Genomic DNA, 10,846 nt, shown 5'->3' with positions numbered 1-10,846 from the left:
GCCAGAGAAGGGTTTTGAGCACGGCTTCACCCGCAGCTCCCGAGGGAGTGGTGTCTCCAGTGTTTTCCATCCACGGCAGCGGTGAAGTCTGCAGGAGGCCCTGGCTCCCGGGTGGAGGCCTCTCTCCAGAACGGCAGCCCTTGTCCCGACAGGGCAGCCTCATATGTGCACCCCGGAAAGCAACCTGTGAAGTAGGAGCCACCGCAGGAAGCCCTTCTGTCCACCCTCGCATGTCCCCCGGGGCTGCCGACACCCCCCCCCCCCCCAGCGCCGCGTCCCCCAGCTTGGAAACCACGAGTGAGCAGCACTGAATGCACACCCATCCGTCAGGCTGCTTCCTCCCCCTGCACTGAGGACCTGCGTCCACACAGCAGGGGGAGGAGAGCCAGGGGGTGGGAGGAGGGGGGAGTGGGGGAGGAGGGGGGAGTGTTCCAGAAAGAGGAGGGAGGCTGCCAGGAGGATGTCCACTTCCCTTAGAGCTCTACAGGGGACGCTGCAACCCCCCTCCATCACGTCCGCGTGCAGAGTCCCCAAAGGTGCGTGCGTGCCTGCATAAGCACCCACCCACAGGGACAGTGGGAGATACACACGTGTGAGCACGTTTACATGTGTGTGCAAAACCTATCTACAGCACACACGTGCCTCCCACACATACACCCTGTAGAATGCACACATCCATGGAGCCGCGCGCATGTGTGCACACACACACACACACACACACAGCATTTTCGCAGCATCTCATACACACACGCGCATGTACTTCCGGAAACAGCTGTGCGCTCAGTGCCCCAGGGTATACATGCACCCTCGCTTCCAGGGGGGTTGGATCACCGATTCCGAGGCCAGACTGCCTGGCTCCAAATCCCAGGGTCTGGGTCAGTCCGGGGGGGTGCTGGGAGACTCCAGCAGAGCGCGTGTGCTCCGGGTGTGCAGGTGTGTGCACTAGCAGGCGTGCACGAGCTGCTGTGGGCCTACGCTGTGTGTGCCGTTCGTGTGCTTGGCGTTCGTGTGTTTGGGGTTGGAGCATGGCTCTTGCGCGATCACAGCGCGTGCACAGGGGTTTAGATGCTTTATCTGCTCTGTGCAAACCGTTCCCTGTGGGATTGACTTTCCCAGACCTGCGCTGTCTCCAAAGCTGGTAAAACGCCACCGGCTAGATGTGGCCAAAGCCTGCGTGGCCCTGGCGTCCTGCAGAGAGATGATGGATTCTCCTCCACCGTCTGCTGGCTGGGTCCACCTCCCCGTCCCCAAGCCAGGCTGAAGTCTCCCACACTTCCTCCTGCCTCCGTCTCCTCCTCAGTCACCTTCTCACCCAAGAATGCACACGCTTGAAGATGAACCCAGCACCCCCCAGGAAGTCTCCCTGAGGTGAACAGGACTGGAGTCCTCCCCTCCCTCATTCGTTTCGATAATGATGATGACAATGAAACAGCTGCCATGTACTGAGCCATCGCCGCGCGCTCGGCACCACTGTAGCCCCTTAATGCACAGGGTCTCCCTCAACCCCCCGGCCCTGCCACCCCAATTCAGTAGTCATCTTTACTGCCCAGCATTTCTAGAGAAGGAAACTGAGGCACAAGATGGTCAGTGAGTGACCCAGGTCGTGAGTTGTAGAAGCAGGACTTGACTCTGGCAGACTGACTCCAGGGTAAAATCGTCTTCAAATTCGTGTGCGAGAATACGTGCTCCGACAGAGGGTTCCTTACATGCGCCCTTGCTGATGTCAGCACGTCGTCCTCTCTCTCCAGCTTGGGCCGCACCCCAGACCCCCTCTCCTGCCCCGCCCCTTCTCGCCACAGCTTCCCTGAACTCTCCGCACTTCTGGCCCATCCAACTGGGAGTCTTTTCCTCCCTCCACTCTGCCTGGGAGACTTTGAGTTACTTCTTGGGTTTTAGCTCCAAGGTCATCACCGTCTCTTTGCAATCTTCTCTGTCCCCAGAATGCAGTGGGTCGTTCAGTCCTCCACGTGCCCATCACACTGCGCTCAAGGCTGTGTCATCGTATTTAAGTCTCACATTGAAAGAAGGAAGCACAGCTTGACAGGATGAACAGATTAATGAGAAACTATGAACATTGGAAGGCAATCCGACAAATGGGAAGTACGGATAGAGAACGTTACTGTGCCCCACTAATGATCAATGATGAAGAGCCAGGACACGATGGTTGCACCCCTGTGTATGTTTCTGGAGGGAGAGGCGCTAGCTTATCAGATTCTCAAGGGGTCTGACAAAGTGTTTAGAAAAACATTTTTTCGCAAATTGAGAAAGAGTTAACATAAACGTTCTAAAAGAAAACGAAATACTCTGCGTGTTTCTGCCATCTTTTTATTCGATAACGTTTATGCTACCGACTCATTAAATGTATCAACAAAGGACAGAAATAGTAAATGTAAATACATCCATTAAAAAGCAGTTTTTAGCTCCAGCAGGAATAATAATAGAATGACCTAAGGAGTTCTGGTTTTGAGTGAGACAAAGCCATATAAACAACCCCAAGTCCAACAGCATATAACGTAATAATCTTTCCCTAAAGATAAGATCTAATTGTTGTATGGTCCTAGGAATGTAAAAGGTTGCAAGGGTTCAAAAGTGTATGAAGTTACGTTTCTTAAGATCCCATCAAATTCAAAGGTTTAGACATAGAAAGGGAAAGACGTGTATGTACCACAAGAGTTTATCAGCTTGGTGAGCTTACCTGGTAGACAGGAAAATTAGGTCAAGTGTGTCACCTTCGTACCTAGAAGGGAGCTAAGTGATCACTCCACCCATAAAGTCAAAGAATCATTGACATTACGGCATGAGGTTGACACGTACCCTCAACGTCACCAACCAGAATGCAGACACCCCCCTGGCCTAAATCTCTGCTAACAATAATATAAATGACAACAAACGGGCCTCTGGCGTCCAGGGTCCTTCCACTGGTCCCCCTGTGCTGTGCACATGCAAGGACCGTAGGGTTCAACTCTAGCTGGAGTCTTTTCCAGTTGCTTCCTCCAACACCCAGAAGACTTGCTACTACCGTTTCCCTTTGACAGTGTAGTGCTGGCTGCCGGGCCGACAGCAAAGTCCACATCAGTATACCCAGCCAGCAGCAGAAGGGGTCCACACAGAAAGTCTGAAGAAAGGACTGTGTGCACCCAGATAGACAGTCCCGTGAGAGATCACCTGGCCACCCTCGTGGGTAGAGTCTCCCTTCTGAGTCAACAGTTCTCTGTGCCCGGAGACCCCTGGACCACAGAACTTACCCACATGAGAAGTGCCACCGAAGAAAGATGAGCTTGACCCTCCTGCAAATCACAGAGACCCCCCCCCCCCAAATCCTGAGGGGGTGGGTGGACGGGGTTCTCTTCCTTGAGGGGTGCCGGTCCCGGGAGACAGCTGTCAACACATCATGTCAGTATGAGCGGCAATCTTTGGGGTGTTAAGAGCCTGGATGGTAAAAACTGTGACCTCCTAGAGGGTGGGGACCATCACCACGTCCATGAAATCTATCCGTGGGCCTGTGTCCATGCCCCCGGGGCATGGAGGACACATCTGAGGTGGAACGGCCTGGTACCGAGAGGCAGAGTAGAACGATTTCAGTCCTGGACTCATCCCCCATTCTGGGACTTGGGGAAAGTGATTCTACTTCTGTGTCTGCTACTTCATTTTTTAAGATGCAAATGCTGATAAACAGCATCTGCCTCCTACGGCTATAACATAGGAGATTAGATCGTAAATTGATTTTGCCTGGTACATGGTAGTAAGAAACACTCAAAAACAAAAATCGCCATTGTCATCGTTGTTGCTATTATTATAAATGAATGATGAGTATCTAACTACCCCAGTGGAAATTGGAGCGTTTGCTTCTTGCCCTACACTCTTGACGGAAAGTGTGGGGTGGGAACCACCTCTTGAGGCATCGTGGGGATCTTCCCAAGCTCCTTTGCAGACTTCAACCCATTTTGCAGACAGGAAAATGGAGGTGAGGGGGCTCGAGAATGGGCGTCCTAGAGTGACCCACCGATGCAGAGACAGGGACGATGGGGCTAAGGAATGACTCCAATGCAGTGCATTGGCAACTGGTGGGGTATTGGTGGGGGGCGGTGAGGAGAAGGAAAATAAAGAGAAACCTCACTGTGTCACCTCCTGCAGGGGCCTCCAGCTCAGCAACGTCCTGGCACAATAAGGCTCCCCGAGAGCCCACGATTGCACTCCTCTACCTTCTTCTCCTGGAGAAGCAATGAGCATCGTCTTGGGGGAAGGGCCAGTTCTTCCAGCAGCTTCCCTCGCCATCCTTCACCCGGACAGACTCACAGGCAATCATTCACAGGGTTAGGGACCTAAGCGGGGGGGGGGGGGGGGGGGGCCCTACGGCATTTACTAAGAGTTTGTCACCTCTGCAAAGTCTGCCTCCTCGGGAAGAAAAACTGAAAGACAGGACCTTCAGTGGGCAGCTCTGTGTCCTGCACTGGCCACCAATTCTGCACCTTGAGGGTAGCTCAGGCTGCCTCCAAGACCTTCCTGGTAAAAGCATTGCCCGGTTCTGGCCCCCGCTGTGTCCAGACCCTTAGCCCGGGCTCCAGCCTCCCACCCACGTTCTTGGTTCCCTGCGCCCCTGGCGTGACAGGTGGCTTGTTTGTTTGTTTTGTCCTGCTTTTATTTGAGAAGTGGCTAACAGATCGAAGAGTACAAAGAATAAGAAAAAAATGCACATGTATCAAAATACCCGGAATGGACAACTATTAACACTTCATCGTTCTTGTGTTTTTAGTGCTTTTTCTAATAAAGGCAAGGAAAGTTAAAGATAAAATTGAAGTCTTTTGTATCCCCTGTAGCGTTCCAGCCCCTCACCTTCGTGACAATAACTATGAATTAAATACACTTTATTTCTTAGAGCAGTTTTGGGTTCTCGGCGAAATCGGGTGGAAAGCACAGAGAGTTCCCATCAACCCCCTGCCGCCCCCCCACCGCATGCACAGCCTCCCCCACTATCAGCGTCCCCCACCAGAGTGGCACATTTCTTACAACCGAAGAGCCCGCGTTGACACATGGCGATCACCCAGAGTCCACAGATGACACGGGGGCTCACCCATGGTGGTGATGCACATTCCCCGGCGTTTGGACAAATGCCTAATGACATGTACCCATCATTACGGCGTCATACAGAGTCATCCCCTGTGCTCTGCCTTTCCTCCCCTTGGGGCAGGTGATTTTAGTCAACTATTGTCGATACTGTTTTCCTCCCGGCCCATCTTTAGCTCTCAACTTGTCCTTCACATTTTGGCTAAGGCCCTTCTCATCCATCACCTTGGGCACTTGCCATCAGCCGTGACAGGACACCTGCAGGAGGCGCGGGTTTCAGGTGGGCGATATAGGGGCTTCGCTGGGGACATGTTATGTCTGAGGTGCGCGGGGCTGCACCTGGAGACTCACATCTGGAAATTTCCGACAGAGAACCTTGCGGGGTATGGGGACCGACACCTCCTTAAGGCCCTGTGTCCCAGGCAGTCCTATCATGGGAGGGGCAGAGGCTTGTTACTGTTTACTCCTCACTCTCTCCAGCAGCTTCCTTGGAGCCCAGCAGGAGTCCCCCTCTCACCCCCTCCCCGCCCCCACTGCCGATATTTACTCTTCCGCTGTCTGTTGTGCTAAGTGCACAGCTTGTTTGGGAGATATGCTAATAAAGCCGCCATGCCATTACATTAGCTGTTTTCCCGCTGAGACCTCCCTTCTTCTGGGGGTGGCAGGCACCCAAACACAGTCCCCATAATCAGGCTAACACAGCTAATGACATTCTTCCAGCCGGGAGGGGAGAGGCTTCCTGAGGCTTCTACAGACTCCAAATTGCTGACACAGATTCTGGAAGGGTAGATCCTGCCAGGCTGGTCTGGACGCCTGGAGACTCTTTCTGGAGTCTCCCCATTTGACAGAAGGGGCGCCTGAGGTCCAGAGAGGGGCTGGCCTCTCCCATTCTGCAGATAAGAAAAGATGCAGTAGCCATCGGCTCAGGGCTGGGGGTCAGGCCTCCTGTCTCCCCAGGACAGCTCCTTCCAGGCCCATCTCACCTCTCCCCTGCCAGGTGGAATGACCTTTCTCTCCAACATGGAGGGTCACACGGGGACCAGACTCTGTGTGTGACCGCTGGTGCCTGCAGAAGGAGGGACTTGGCTTTTGCCTCTGTCCACCTTCCCGGGTCATCCCTCTGGAGGCCCACCTGCTGTCAGGCTGGCCCAGGATGTCCCTGGTCTGTAGCTCCCAGATGCCTCTTGCTTTCCCACTGCCCCGTCTCCTTGGCCAGCCCTCTCTCCGTGTGATTCAGTGGGGTTGTGGCCACACACTCCTGGTGCCTGGGGCTGACAGGTTTCCAGCCTGTCCCCTCTGTGTGTTCCACCTCCAGCCACGGTGACAGGTCCGGCATGGGCATGCGCTCAAGTTGGTCCAATGGAAGCTATCTGGGGGTGTCAGCCAGAATGAGAGGGGAAGAGAGGCTCTAGTTTTTCTGGGCTTCCGGGACAGTGATGCAAGCCCGGAACACAGAGGGAGTTCACTCGGGAAGCCAGCCCAGATAAAAGTACTACCACCGGCTAAGGCGTGTTGGGTTAAAAGTGACAGAAGAATCCACTCAAATTGGTTTCACAGAAAAAGAGCATTTATATTAGCCTAATAGGGCTCAGCTCAATCCTGGGACTCGGAGAATTTTGTCAGCACCCTCTCCCCAGCTCGCCTGGCCTCTGTGTCAGTTCCACTATTGGCCTGACATTTTCTAGAGTGTCAGGGATGGCCTCCCATCTGCGCCCCTCCAGCCGAAGGAGGGCACCTCTCCCAACACGGAGGCCAAGGTCCTGGGACGGACTTCATCTGTACCAACTGGGTCACGTGTGCAACTCAGAGCCAAACAGGGGGAGGGATGCTCTGACTGGTCAGGTCTTGATCATGTGATAACTGGGGCCACCAATCACTTTGCCCTGATTTCTGCCCACCCCTATGATCCATTGAACCCTAGGTTGCTTAGCAACCAGTTCCTGGCTCCTTTTCTGCTCCCGGGACTGGGAAAGCCACGCCAGGGTCCTGAATGTTGAATTATAGGGATCATCGGTCCTTGGATTTCAGAGGAGAGGATGGCAAGATGACCTTGGTTCAAATCCTGACAGTGACATTTGCTCGTTCAGAGACCTTAGGTAAATTACTCCACATGGAAACAATACTGGTACCTGCCTCAGAGGGTTCTTCGAGGATCAAATAGGGTGATTTGTTATGGGAACTTAGCGGGGCTCGGGAAAGAGAGCTAAGTATTAACGGGGATGAGGAGGAGGTACCCCTTGCTATATCTGGTCAGCACTGCCCCCCCACTTTCCCCTGTGCCCCCCTCCACTCCCCTCTCCCTTCTTCCTCCCCTGTCACCCTCTCCACCCTCCTCCAACTTTGCCCTCCCTAGTCACTCCGTCCACCTCCCCTGTGATTCCCCTCCCCGCTCCCCTGTTACCCCCTCCGCCTCCCCCCCCATGACCCCCTCTCCCTCCTCCCCCCTCTCCTGTGATGCCCTCCAGATCCCTCTCCTTCCCCCCTCCCCTGTCACCCCCCCGCTACCCTTCTATCTTCCAGGTAACACTAGAGAGCAGATTTCTAATGTGGGTGGCAGCCCGGGTCACCTCCTCAGTAAGAGCTCCTCGATACCCCCCTCCTGGCCTTCAAGGTCAAATTCAGGGTCCTCACACTGGTCTACAAGTTCCTGCAGAGTCCAGCCCCCGCCTACCTCTCTTCAGTCACACGGGTCCTTTTCCCTTTCTTTCTTTCTTTCTTTTTTTGATTTCAATTATTTTTTTAAATTTTTTAAATGTAATTTATTGTCACATTGGCTTCCATACGACACCCAGTGCTCATCCCAACAAGTGCCCTCCTCCGTTTTCATTTCTGAGCACACCACGCTCATCCAGCCTCAGGGCCCTTACCCCTTGCTGTTCCCGGTGCCCAGAAGAGTCTCCCTTGGTGTCACTGTAAGTGACTCCCTGAGTTCATACAGGTCCCTTCTCAAATGTCACTTCCTCGGGAAAGCCTTCTCTGAGCACGTGATCTAAGGTAAATTGCACCCCCCATTCCCTTTCTTTAAAAAATAATTTTTTTTTCTTTAATGTTTTGTTTATTTTTGAGACAGAGAGAGACACAGCATGAGCAGGGGAGGGCAGAGAGAGAGGGAGACACAGAATCTCCGAGCTGTCAACACAGAGCCTGACGCGGGGCTCGAACTCACAAACTGTGAGATCATGATCTGAACCGAAGTCAGACGCTTAACTGACTGAGCCACCCAGGCACCCCTCCCCCATTCCCTTTCTGTCCCCGTCAGCCTGTTACTCGTTTCTCTATGTCACTTCTCATCATCTGAAATGGTGTTGGTCTCATGTTTGTGTGTTTATTGCCTATAAGGGGTATCTGGGCCTTGGAGGGCGAGGTCCAGACAAAGGAAGTCAGGAAGGAAAAAGCCAAGTCGCAGGGTCTAGGCTGGGTCCGTCTTACTGGATGATCCGAGGCTGCTTTTGGAGGGAGAGCTTTGCGCGACCCTGATGAGCCAGCTGACGGGGCTCTCAGTTACCGAGAGCAATCGCTGCTTGCTAGAAGCTTCACTGGGTCACCATGGAGGCTGGATCCGTTCTCCCGCACCTTAGTGGTAAAAAGGACAAAAGCTGGCCAAACACCCGACCTGTCAGGCCCTTCTGGAAAGCAGGAGGCCGCCACCTGGTGAATAATTCACCTGCAGTCAGCAGCCTTGAATGCTGCGTTGGCAAAAAGCAAACGGCCTGCAGAACTGTTTATTTTTAATCTGCTCAAAACCCGGGTCTTAAAGCGCTTACTTTTCCATCCCTACTAATTTGGGAGGCAATTAGCTGTTGGGTGTTCTTGCCCGCCAGCTCCCTCCCTGCGTGTCTGCTCGTTCAGTGTGCTCGTTCCTGCCCAAATAGGCCAGCTGTGAAGAGCTCTGTTAATCTGCTCTTAAACTACAATTTTTAACAAGACTCTTAAATGATAGAGGCATTTGTGCATAAATAGCACATGGTAAGCCTCCCCTTGGGACACTAACCTGATTTATTAAAAATGCTGTAACTACCAAGCTTTATATGTCAACATCATTAACACAAAAATATATGATCTAATCTCCTCTCGTGGCCCGGCCGTGACGCAGGCAGACAGCTCGGAGGAGAGGTAGGAACCTGAAGAGGCACACCATGAGGGGCCAAAGGGGCTGTTTTTGAATTTTTTCCATGAGGCCAGGCCAGCCAACCAAAATCTGTTCTCTCCAACCTCGGCCTGGGAAATGTGGAGAAAAACAGACCCGAATTTCTTTCCATGACCAACATTCCCACCGTGTGGGGCCGGGGGTGAGGTCACCCTGACACCTTTCTCTGTGACTCTGATGGGCTGGGGAGGGCCCAGGGCCCACCCCCTCCCCCACCCCCAGGCAGGACTTGAACTCTGGTGCCCAGACCACCCCACCTGCCAGATGCTCAGCGTGTCCCGAGAGGCACCCATCCACGCGTCCCCCTCACGACTGTCACTCGGGCCACCTCCGTGCCCCACCTGTGCTCCTATGTGATATTGTTCTAGAAATGGACTCATCGTTTCAAATGTTAGCCTCAAACCAAGCAATATTGTCTATGAAATCCTACATTTGATGTGCTAGTTACAAATGCCTTTCTTTAAAACTTTAAAAAACCGGGGCACCCGGGTGGCTCGGTCGGTTCAGCGGCCCACCCTTGGTTTCTGCTCAGGTCACGACCTCACGGTTTGTGAGTTCAAGTTGCGCATCGGGCCCTGCGCTGACAGCGTGGAGCCTGCTGGGGATTCTCTCTCTCCCTCTCTCTCTGCCCCTCTGCCGCTCATGCTGTCTCTGTCTCTCTCAAAATAAACAAACTTAGAAAAGGAAAACCTCTAAAAAGAAAACAGAGAAACAACGCATGCTGGCATCCTGTTCTCCTGGTGTGACAGGCATTGCACTTGGAGTGTGCTGTGTGGACCCGAATTCCAAGTTCAGAGCAGACGGTGTGGACTGGGGCCAGAGGGTGTCTGCTACTTTGAAGATTCAAAGATGAAGCCTCAGTTTTCCAGTCCAGAGACTTGGGGCCAGGAGACGGCATTGCATCATGGGAGCGGAGGGCATTGCATCATGGGAGCAGAGGGCACACGGCGCCCCCCTCAGGTCAAATTCCTCTGAGCAGACACAGGAGGTGCCTTGGAAGGATAACTCAGCAGGCGAGGTCTTGATGTGTTTGCTTTGTTTGGTTTCTAATGACACGTTTATCGTCTCCGTCTCCGTGTCTGTATCTTTATCAGAGAACCAGAGAGAAACGTGCACCAGTCTGAACCACCAGGCCCACCGTCAGCTTTGGACTTGCTCTGCCCCCAGGCAGTTTTCACCGCCCTTGGCAAGTCCCTCACTTTTCCTGATCTACACATACCCATGGCAGGCCTTCACAGTTACAGGATTTCCTTTGACTGTAGAATCCTAGGACAATTCCAGAATATTCTAAGTCACCAAACTCAGGATGGCGAGGAGGTCGGAGCATGGGCTCTCGAGGCAGAAGTCCCGGCCTCGGACCCCTGTCCTTACTCCTCTCGGTGTGACCTTGGGCAGAGGATCCGGCGCCTCAGTTTCCTCACCTGCCACATGGGAAGAATCACAGTGTCACCGCGTTGGAGGTTGTTCTGTGGATTCAGAAAATACCTGCAAAGCCTGTAGTTCAATGCCAGGCACGCAGTAAGTGCTTCACACGCAGTCGTGCTTCAGCATTTTTCATGTCAGAGCTCCCCGGGGGGAGTATCACGCAGCGGTCACAGGCGAGACCAGTTTGTTTTGAGCCCCTCCCCCAAGGTG

The 10,846-nt window shown here is 53.4% G+C and overlaps 1 long non-coding RNA gene across 1 annotated transcript; it reads left to right on the top strand.

The window, feature by feature from the left end:
• Window positions 1-7,001: 7,001 nt before the first annotated feature.
• Window positions 7,002-9,843, top strand: LOC128313754 (uncharacterized). Its single transcript, XR_008294801.1, has 2 exons — window positions 7,002-7,160; window positions 8,135-9,843. It is a non-coding gene; the product is annotated as an uncharacterized LOC128313754 (long non-coding RNA).
• The last annotated feature ends 1,003 nt before the right edge of the window (window positions 9,844-10,846 follow it).

The sequence above is a fragment of the Acinonyx jubatus genome, unplaced genomic scaffold (genome assembly GCF_027475565.1).
Source record: "Acinonyx jubatus isolate Ajub_Pintada_27869175 unplaced genomic scaffold, VMU_Ajub_asm_v1.0 scaffold_23, whole genome shotgun sequence".
Taxonomy (NCBI): domain Eukaryota; kingdom Metazoa; phylum Chordata; class Mammalia; order Carnivora; family Felidae; genus Acinonyx; species Acinonyx jubatus.
The sequence above is the reverse complement of the archived record's forward strand: the minus strand, read 5'-3'. Positions and strand labels throughout refer to the sequence as shown.